Consider the following 11,965-nt stretch of genomic DNA (forward strand, 5'->3'; position numbering starts at 1 on the left):
AAAATTCCGAGATAAGCATCGGCTTTGACCGTTCGATCTGGTCCAGTTAAACTGTGATTCGCATTTAAGCTCTATGATTATTATCAAAACTCATGTTTCTTTATTATAAATGCAAAAAAATATTTTTCTAGTTAATAAAAATTATTTTGAGGTACCCCATAAGTAACATAAGTTTAAAAAAAATCTACTGTTAATAAAAATCATTTTTAAATTATTTGATACTATTAAAATATTATTTTAAGTTTAATCAAATAAAAAAGACTAACTATTTTGTTAGACATTAATTTATGGAGTATTAAGTAAGTTATTTCTGTATATTTTATTACGCTTTAAAAACTATATCCATGGGAGAATAAAACATGTTCAAAACTCAAAATTCAAATTAAGAAATAAAAAAAATCTAATTAAGATTTCTTATTTTTTAATAAATAGCATATATTTTTTTAATTTTGTCAATAGTATTCTTTTTTAAGTGAATGAGGCCTAGTGTTCTTTCTTAATGGATAAGGCAGAATGTTATTTTTTAAACAGGTCATATTTTATATCAACATATATTATAAATATAACTAAACCGTACATGTGTATTTTTATATATAACCTAAATTATATATAACCTAAAAACTTATTAAAATAAATCATTGATTATACATATCAAAAAAAAAACAATTAAAAAGTCTAAGCCAATAATCCTAAATGAAACTCGATTGTAATTGAATTTTCTAAACTTTGTTAATCTCACGTATGAATATCGAAGTTTAATTAAAATCGTATAAGGGCGGTTTGGTTTGTTTCTTCGTATTAGACCAGTTTAATACGTTTAAAATTGAATTAGTTACTATAACTATTTATCATTATTATTAATATAGAACACCATTTTTGTTCCAATTTAAAATTGTATAATAATAAAAATAAATAATTTTAATATGCATAAAAAATGATTAAAATGGAATTAAAAATATTTATTGAATTATTTCAAATTATTTATGAGAAAGTATTCAATTAAAATCTGTTTTTTAAAATAAAATTAATATAGTATAACATATTTTTTATGTACTAGACAAAAACTGTAGAGCTTTTGGTAACTCGAAAATAATTTTTTTTTAGAATGTACTTTGTATTTAATTTATATAATCAAATTTGTATAGAATATTTTTTTTTATAATTTAAAAATAACATAATTATATATAATAAATAGATACACGAGAATAATTTTTATTTATTTATATACGTATTAAAATAAATAGTAATTTGAACGCAGAAGTATATATTTACAAAGCTAAGTGAAAATGTATTACAACTATGAAATCCGATATATTCTTCACGAATGTCGGTAACGGTGTTGTAAATACAAATATAACGATCAAATTATGATCATCATTATGTGGTTAACACCTTTTTATGACATACGATATGTTTATGAAATTATTTCAAAATCGCAACAAACAATTTTCAAGTGGATACTTGTCAAACAATGATCTTTTTAATTAATTATAAATATTATAATAAACGAGGAAAAGTAATTAACTAACAAAAGCAAGATTATACCAAGCCTTTTAAAAGCCTTCTGATTGAGTTAAATTATATTTAATTAAATTAGCCTTATCGTTAGATAGCAGGATATAACCTACAATTTTACTGTGTATTTTACAATATAAAATATTCTTCATAAACTATTTAAATTCTAAATATTTAATCACGCAATTAAGTCATTAAGACAAATCATACATATGGAATTATTTATTAAAATCAAAACGTGGTGTGCGAAGTTTAAAACGAGAAACACATTGTTTGATTTATGCCTTTAGATAAGATTAAAATTAAAATTATGAAAGATCTACATATAAATAGACGCGGAACGATAAGCGTTTATACAACACAAATGACGAGAATTTTTCTTAAAAAAAAAAGATAAACGCTATAAAAAGGTATTTAAGGTATATAAAAGCATTACGCTCTAACGCAACTGTGATTTTAACTAAAGGGATAACTTAGCTTATCGTTTAATCTTCATCTCGTATGCTTTTCCTTCCTTCTTCGATTTATTATACAATCCTACGTTTTCCATTTCGGTTTAACGTTCTATTTACGTTCCAAATTAATACGCTTACTGCCATGTAGGTAAAATACAAAAAACTTCAATTAATATTTAGTATAAAAATAAATTAATAAGATTTTTACATACTCATTTTATCAATGACTTCAAGATAATATACTAAATCCCGTCTGAAACCACAAAGCCCGTATCTTCTCTTTGTTTCTAGGTTATTCACATCATTCACTATGTACTAAATCGAAGACCCTGTCTCGGAATATTTGTGAGTTGTATTTTCACGCTAATGTTCCCAAATGTACCGAATAAATTATCATAACTGTACAATTATTCTACCCTAAATGATTTACTTGAAAATATAAACAATAATTTTCAACTAAAATAGCAATAATTTATCACAAACAAAGGAATCTAAGCAGTAATTTTATATTTTGAAATTAAGCCATTTAAAAATAATAATATTATTACAATTTCAATTGATGCATAAAAAAATATTAATATGAAATTAATTTACTTTACATAAAATAAATTTATGTCTATTGATACAATTTGTGAGTTTAAGACTAGAATAAAACTGTTTTATATAAAAATAAAAAAAAAACTCATTCTAAACAATTTGAAGGAACGATTTTTTACTACAAAGCGATAACCTAATTTTTAATATATAATATTTATTAAAATTTACGTAAAAACGTAAGATTTTTATTTTTGGCATATACATCGTAAATATACCGCATTCTTTTTTTAAATTTATTATTGATCATAAACGTGTATTCTATGATACATTGTACAGATTAAATTTATTTAAAACATAATTTTGTGATTAATATTATAATTATGGACTCATAAAACAAAAGTTCAGTTTCTGTTTTTTTCGAAAATCAAAAGCAAAAAAAAACATTTTCATGGTTCTATTTGTTATGCCAATAAATTGACCCTGCATCCATACATTACGGAAGCCAGTGGTATAAAACAGAGTGAAATTTTTCCGCTCATGTTGATCTAAGCATCTTGCCATAACAATATTTTTAGTTGGCATGTCTCAATTATAATACAGCGTATATTTTGTTACTATAATGATCTAGAGACTACTTTGTGTATTTTTTATATGCTATAACGATTTAAAAACTAGACTTTACAGCTGAATAATTTGTAATATAGCTGATTTTATCGTTTCAATACATCTTTGTGTTTAAAGTAGGCACACTTTAATTCAATTAATAAATTAGTGTCAACAAGTAATTTAATAATGCAACAATGATTAAAAATAAATATATTCAATTTTAAATAAAAATATGTACTTATAAAATAGAGAGTAATTGAATTGCTTATAAAAATCACAAAAACCTGTCTTGATTATTGCCATAAGAATAAAAAAATTGTGCAACTACACAAAAATTACATAAAAAAAAGAAGCAAATTCATATTTTAATTATTAATAGTTTTAAATATCATAATTAAAAAAATTATTGTTAACTCATATATCTTATCTTTTTATTACTATTACTCTTATTATAATAATAAATATACATGTAAAATAATTAGTATTAACATTTAATCGAAGGTTCTTATGTTTTTAATGTAAAACATAATTTTAATTAAATAATAATTAGTACAAATAATAATAATAAACTACAAACCAAAAACACATTTACTTACATTTTTGTCATAAATAATTTATAATATCCACTGAAATAAACTACGCGGTTTTTTCAAATGTATGTTTTATTTACTCTAAAACAGCTAGTAGATTAAAAACCAAACCAACAGCCTATCAGTGGTTATAGTCAACGACTAACAGCTGAAAGACCTACGTTCGAATTCCAAATTAAACTCATCGTAATTAGTTATTATTTGAACAATTGTATTGGCTAGATTTTGGTTATAGCTAAACGTTGCTCATATAAAATATCCCACATTTATAAAGAAAATATAATAAATAACTGTACTTTTATATATGAACTATTAAGCATTAAAATGCAATGCAATTAGACATTTGACATTTTACTCTGTAGGTTTGCTTGTGTTTTTAATTTACCTTAAATTTTCAAGAATTATATATTAACGTTTTTGCGGGAATAAATACAATAATCATATTTTAAGTTTGGTCAAGCAATTTTTTCATACAAATATGGTAATTGAAATTTAAGAAATTACAGTGCTTTTAACTACCATTCAACAACAAACATTACAGAATGATTCAGTTTCAGTCTACAGCTTTTGCAGCAAAAATCGAAACAATGTAAACTTAACATAAAATAAAATATCTATAATGCTTAAACATTTCATTAATCTAAAATATATGTATTTTTGTTATAGTTAACTATTTTATCTTGAGGTTTATATTTATTATACATATATTATTTTATGTTTAAATTAAAAATCATATAAGAATTTATGTTAGATGCATGTGAGTATATATAATATTAATTTTATAAAGTAAATTTTATTTGAATAACAATAAAATTTATAAATATTAAATAATATAATACATAAAATCTATTCATTAAATATACAAAAAATACAGAATGCATTTAACCCTTTCAGAAAAATTTTAATAAACACAGTCTTTATTTAAGTATATTTTAAACTACAAATTTAAGATATAATACATATAAAAAATATTTTACATTAATCAATATTGATCTATTAAAAATGCGTCAGACCTAAGAGTTAAATCTTACAAGACAATGCGTTTGAGAGCCACTGACGTTTACATCCACGTATGTATGTATGTATGTATGTGGTGGCATCTTGAATGAGAGACAAAGTTTTTCGTTTTCATTCAGAACAGCGCATGAGAGATATAGCACATAGGAGACTTACTGCCGGCACGTGCGTAGCGCGGCACGCAAGTTTACATAACGCGGGACGGCGCGGCGCGTAGCGGAACGGAGCGGTACGCGACGGGCGTCGTCTACGTCTCCGGCGTCACTGTCGGCCGGCGTCGCTTTCCCGGAAACACAGTCGTGCGGCACACACAGGTGTGACGGTGTGGGTGAGTGAGCGCGTGGCTAGGAGAAGTGCGCCGGCGCGACTGGCTTCAGGGGCGCCCCTTCGCCCCCGACGCCCCTCGAATACGACCTTTGCCGACGCGGGAGATTCCGCTTTCCGTTTGGGAAACAGGGTAAATTTAATGCGACACGAGATAAACTACAAAAGTATAAATTACTTTCTGCACAACTGCATTAAAAAGCTCTCAAATGTAAATAATCTATCCTGGGATTTGCTGGGAAACCTCGAAAAAAAATATGAAAGCTTACAGTTCAGATCATGAGTCATGTTCTTACCTTGGAGTCTCAATATAATATTGAAAAGTAAAATAATAAGTCAGAAACGTTCAATGTTTAATCATTGTAGTTTTTAATAAAATCAAACACTATATAACAATGTTGTTTATTTTAATTTCATTGAGAACTTTAATTCTTAGAGACTTGTTTTCTTAAAAAAATATATTACACGGCATCCATATTAAGATTTTTTTATATACTTAGTTTATAAAACGCAGTACTTAACTGGTTCAGAATAGTTTCAATATTTAAGATCAACTTTATTACTAATAACTAAATCATATTATGACCTTACAAAGACACGAGATACACGTTTTCCGTTTTTCTACTATCATTCTTCTTCTATTTATCCAATGTCAATCTATTTTTTCTCACGCGTTTTGAACGCAAATCAATTATTACTTATAGTTAATTATACATGACATGTGTTTTGCATGGTAAAGCAACAAACTCAGATTCATAACACGCAACTGGTGCTTAGAATAATTAAATCGCCTGTTGCTTATACTTAATAATGCAGGCTTAAAAATATATATTAATGGAAAACAATCAAAACGTTTAAAACGCAGATTCTCAATTGCAATACATCTTGAAATTGCCTCTCTGTTTTTGAACACAATAAGTAACCCTTATCATACTGCTTCGCCGTTCATTATAGACATTTCAGCTTCAGAATTGCCTTTACAATTTTGGAACTGTAGATCTTGAGAATCTGAACCATACAACTTTCCAAATGAAAATAATATTATACTTGATTGGGGTACGATGTAGACTGTATTAATATTATAACATGTTTAAATTGCTACAATTCAACGAGTAGAACTATACATTATGCAATATACATATTGAATATACATTTTAAGATAAAGCGACATTTTATCAAGCCATTAATCACTCATTTCCTCGCATACTCTGATAAAGGTTACATTTTTATATTGACTGGCTAAAAACGTTTCGCACTCTGTTTATTACGAAAGGCTGCCACACGCAAGCCTGTTTGGTAAAACTTACACCATATAAGCGAATAACAATGGTGAAGCACGAAGAAAGGCGATATCTACTCCTTAGTGATATTCCGCATGGTTAAAAGTCGATACGTAGCCAGACGAAAGCAAACAATGTGACCGAAATGTGTGGATAAGTATATTAGTTTTTCCTTTTTCTTTGTAGTTTCAAAAATTCATATATATATAAAAAGTGAAACTTTAGTTTGAAATACAGAAAAATATGTTTAAACAATACATAAGTCAAGCCTTTGAGAACAGTTATTACCATTTTTTATTCAAAAAGTTTTTATAACATTTTTTCAGTGTTATGATTTAGCTTCATACTTTATGATTCAAGCGACTTATTTTTTACAACCTATTAAATTCCCTACATATGTATATATAACACGTTACTTTCGATGAGTTGATAAACATAATAGGAACCAACCCACAAAATGAATGGTAATACACGATAAAATCTCGATAGCTACATAAACATATGATAAACAAATTACACTGGGATATAACCTATAAAAGGATTATGTGATCCAGAACCAGATAAAATATGCTTTTTTTCGAAATTTAAGCTATTGATATTTTAAACAATATTTTGTACTTTGTTTCAGATGTGTATATTTATGTTATTTGTAAGTATTATATCTACACGAAGTAAAATTTTGAGTGACGGGAGGTGACGGTTGGCAATTAGACACAGATTGAGCCGCTGCAGTAATGTTTTTTATTGAAATATTGAAGTTACAGTGTTTATAAAGCTTAATGGAGCGCGGGCCCGCAACCGCGCTCGAACGCGCCGGAAGTTGCCAGTCGAGAGAAAATCCGTCACGCAGTATCAGAATATCGCCAATTTTTGGCCATAAGGAAATCTAAATAAATATATATATTAATATAAATAGGCCCCACAACAGCTTTCCGTGGGTGAGTCCGAAGGCTCCAGGCGTTTCTATAAAGGATTTGTTCTGGATTTCGGACGTCAAGCTGGACCAGTAAATGCAAAGAGAGGACATTCATGTCCGTTACTTCAGTAGTGTCAAACCAGGCACATTGAGTCTATTGAGGGTTAAAGACATTATTAGAAAAATAGCTTTACTGCTTGAGATGAGTCTTTGATCAACACACAACAAGATCAATATTAAAGACTCAATATGAATATTACACTGAGTGACTTCAGAATTTTAAAAAAATCTAATTTCCTAAAAATATGTATGATGTAGGGAGGAGTCTTCGAATTAAGCCTCTCAAACATCAACTTATAAACAATAATGAACACAATATCATACACTTGAGGAAACAATACCTAACCGACTAATAGAAAGAATTATTAATTCAAACGCTTTACAAAGGTACATAAAACGATAAAAGTGTGGTACAGTATACACATATTAAAATTAGAAAATGTTTGTTTTTACCAATTATACTAATAATGCAATGTACATATAAATTAAAATTATGAATTGTTTTAGTATTTTTACCTGTAAAAATTATAAAAAATTTAATATATATATTCATATACTAGAATTATGAATAATTTTAATATTTTAACCATAAAAAATTGAGCTTCCTAAAATACATTGGAAATTCGTTCGACGGACGTAGGTAATCGTTTTATTTTTGCGTCATTTAGCATTCGATAAATTCGTCTCCGTCAATCAGCGTCAACAGAGACAAGCGAGCAGATACATACATACATATGTACATATGTATTTATCCTACGTACATGCATATGTTTATCTAGTAATTTACTGCTGAAAACTAATTTTAAAATGTAAACATTGTATTGCATACACTGTATACCATTTAGCATGCAGTTTTGCGAATATAAATCACACACTTTTTGGTACAGTGCGTATCAATTAGCATTAACACTGAAATTTTGGTTTCTTATACAGAACACATTTGTTATCTCGAAACTCCAAAATGAAATCTGTCTTTACCCCGAGATTTTCTGTTGTAATATAGTATGAAAATATATAAAATTAAATAGAAGCTGTTGTATATATGAACTCCTAGTTACATCAATGTAATATTATTGATTACAGAAATACATATTTAATAAATATTATCTTTCCATTGCATTTGAAATTTAACTACATTAAAAAGAACATAGATTTACAAAGGCGATCGATCCTGCGGCCTCTCAGTCCGGTACTTAATTCAATTACGAATATTCCAGCTGCAAAAATTCCATTTCAAATTCTATAGACGTCGTCTGGTCGACAATTGGATCGTCGTTATTATATTTTCTTTTAAAATAATTGAGTGAATTCCACGCATTTAATTTTGTTAATAAAATATTGAAGGTTACTTATATATATATCTACTATCAAAGTTTATTATCGAATTAAATAAAACTGTTATAAAACAAAAATAGTAAATTTAACATATGAACTGAAGGTATTTTTAACTGTCTGCTACTAAACATAGGACCAACATACACTTTCAGACAAATTTATAAAAAGTATTTATAAGAAACTAGTTTTTTAAAAAAAAATTAAGTAAAAATTGTATATTTATTTTTTCTAAAAAATCTCACAAATCTCTTAATCAATTAAACAATAATAATTTATTAGATTTTTTTATCCACCTCTTTTTCGGTGTGACAACCAAATACAGAACGGTGGCGAATTTTTTTTAAACGAATTTGCGTTGACCGCTAAGACAGGTAAAAAACGGTCGTTTTGAGGATAAACCTGAATGCACAAGTTATCTTTCTCAAAGCAGCAAATGTTTTAATCCATTTTAATTTTTTATGTATACCTTAGACCACTTAGAGGTTGTCCATGGTTATGTTGCATTTTAAGAAATAAAACCACTCTTTCTTAAACGGTTAAAACCCTTTACCACAAGTCATATTGTCCTCTTTATAAATAATAATATAATAGTATAAGTTAATTTTTATAATTGTGAATAAAGGAGTAGTTTAATTGATAAGCCTGACATAAATGTCAAAAAATCGAAAATCATTTTTACATTAATATTATAAAGTAATTATATAATGCGAAAAGTTATTGTTAACAGCTAGTAAAATTTAGCACATTAATATAAAAAACTACTGAACTAGAAGTTTTTCACTGACACCAAATATGACTTAATCTAATACATGGCTTATGTTAATGATGTCGCGATATACTATTTTTTTCTCTCTCTTTCTTCGACAAACGTTCGTTGGAGAGCATTTACATTTTGGGTTCGATTTAATGGGGAATAATTTAAGCATAAATTTATTTGTTGCATAAAACAAATTGTTTGTACATTACAATAATAAAAATTGAGCATTAAACATATATATTTATGTTCAATAAAAAATATAAGATTGAGCAATATTTTATTTGTAGCGTGCACTAAAACAAATGATTTGTGCATTAAAGTATTGGGAAATGAGCATCAAATTATATTCATACTATTGAAAATGTAACAGTTGCGAAACGTCCAATTTCTGTTCAAACCCAAACCTAACCTAACGAAAGTTATAAAACTTTAACTTAACGAAAGGCTTAAAACTTTCGTTAAATTACTGCGGTACTGGTATATATTTTTAATATTTAAACCAATTCTAACGCTAAATGTGCATTGTGTCTTAATATTTGCGTAAGCCCGGCAATAATGGTTTCGCTACCTAACTGGCTAAACGGTTTTAACTGCATGATTTTTTTTTGTTTCTACGAAACGATAAATTTAAAAAAGCGTTATTTGAACCTTACCAGTTTACAATAAATCCCATTTTACAGGTGGCAATTGCGCCGGAAAGGATATTTTATCGCCATATCGCTAGTTCCTTGTCTTCAAAATTTGGTTTTTTTTACCAAAAGCACAGCATTTAAGCCGACTGACCCCTGAAAAAATAACGAAATTCATAAAAATACTCTCATAAAGTGTTGAAATGGTATGACGCATTGTCGGAAATTTGCGTTTTTGATTATATGTTTGCGGAAATGATACAGAAATGCAATTTTCCGCCACCGCGCCACCCCGTTCAGAGATAATCCAGTTATTGGTTACTGTTAACAATTGAAATCTGGTTTTATCATTTTTTTCTACTAATGTATTATACAGGTTGTAGAAAAATTGTAATATAAGGGATATTCAGAAAGTAAAAACACACGGCTATTAAAATATAAAAAATAAAATCAAAGGCGAGTAATATTATGATTTCTGTTATTTCGCCGCGCTGAAAGAAATTCTACATTTTTTTTATAAAAAAACTTTACAGTATTTATTACAATCAAAATAACACTACGAATTTATTATAAAAAATATCTACTTAAAAGTAGCCAACAAAGAAGACGTGATGGGATTGTATATTATTATATATTTACTGCCGTCAAAAATTACAATAGCCCGACATACGAATAAATGTCCTATCGCGGAATCGGTAGTAGCTGGTTGTTCAGTGGACGTCACATATCATGAAATATATTATCACGTATTTTATAATATATTTCAAGCATATAAATAATAAACAAATACATTTTATTTTATAGTGTATTTTTTAGACGTGTATTGTGTTTTCCATTTATTTTTAATTTATTATTTAACATGCTATTTATTTATTATATATGTATCTTCCATTGTAACATACTAGACGTTGGCCCAATGCGTTATAACGGGATAAACATAATCAACAACTATGAATTAAGTAGTGAGACAAATTTAAAATTGATATTTTTCATAATTTACCAATATTTAAAGTGGTATAAATCCATTTGTAGCAAAAAATAATTTTTAACATTTTTAATAATTATTATTGCATAATAAAATTTAATAAATTTATGGTTTTTCGCGACGGGTGGTGACGGGTGGCAATTAAACACATATTGAGCTACTGCAGTAGTATTTAATTGAGATATACATAGATACACGTTTGAATATTTAGAATATGAACGGTGACCGGTGCACTAGGTAGCAACGATCGTTGCGAGTCCATCAATGTTATCCAAGGGAATGTGTCTACGTAACGTCAGTGCTACCAGAGTGCCGCATAGTTTTGGTCATAATAAAACATAAATAAATATACAAATGAGCCCCCACAGTTTTAAAACCATTACCCGAATTGATTAACGTTTGCCAATATTTTTAGAATAATTCAAACGCAAACTCTTAAATGTGAAGTATGCTTAAAAAAATATAGGTAATTAAAAATTATTTATTTTTTAATTTAAATTTGGTGTTTTTTTAGTTAACTTTTACGCGCCCATGCTATACTGCTTTGTCAGAGGATTTCGCAAAAGAGAGATGAGTGAGTATATCGGACAGTAAGTATACCTCCTTTGCTCTCGCACGAATTCGCTTGTATAATACGTGTGCGAGCGAGATGCAAAAGTACGTGTGACAGAGCGAGAGAGCTAAGGCAAGGTGCCTTACACTTATGCATCAGACGGCGTTTTATTCGTGCGTAAGTATTTGTTTGCCTGTCATTGGGAAATTTACGTCGAAGCGCAGAATATACCTGCGCTTTTTAATTATTTTTTGATCCAACAAGTATATTTCATATTTTCACTTTGTTAAATAATTTTAATATAAACTAACTTTAGTTAACATAATATTTATAGCGATGACCAAAATATATAATGATTCAAATAAACCTGATCTCGAATTTGAAGGTGTAGAATTTCTCTCGAATA

General features: G+C 27.8%; 1 protein-coding gene across 1 annotated transcript in view; it reads right to left on the bottom strand.

Annotated features, from left to right (window-relative positions):
* The window catches only part of Ac3 (Adenylate cyclase 3), a 131,788-nt gene extending 126,801 nt beyond the window's left edge, over positions 1–4,987 (bottom strand). The window contains exon 1 of the mRNA XM_088202828.1: positions 4,877–4,987. The gene's annotated coding sequence lies outside the window, so the exon portion shown is untranslated. The remainder of the gene's footprint in view (positions 1–4,876) is intronic.
* Positions 4,988–11,965: the final 6,978 nt, after the last annotated feature.

The sequence above is a fragment of the Plectrocnemia conspersa genome, unplaced genomic scaffold (genome assembly GCF_051122295.1).
Source record: "Plectrocnemia conspersa isolate PC_06_02 unplaced genomic scaffold, ASM5112229v1 ptg000013l, whole genome shotgun sequence".
Classification (NCBI taxonomy): Eukaryota; Metazoa; Arthropoda; class Insecta; order Trichoptera; family Polycentropodidae; genus Plectrocnemia; species Plectrocnemia conspersa.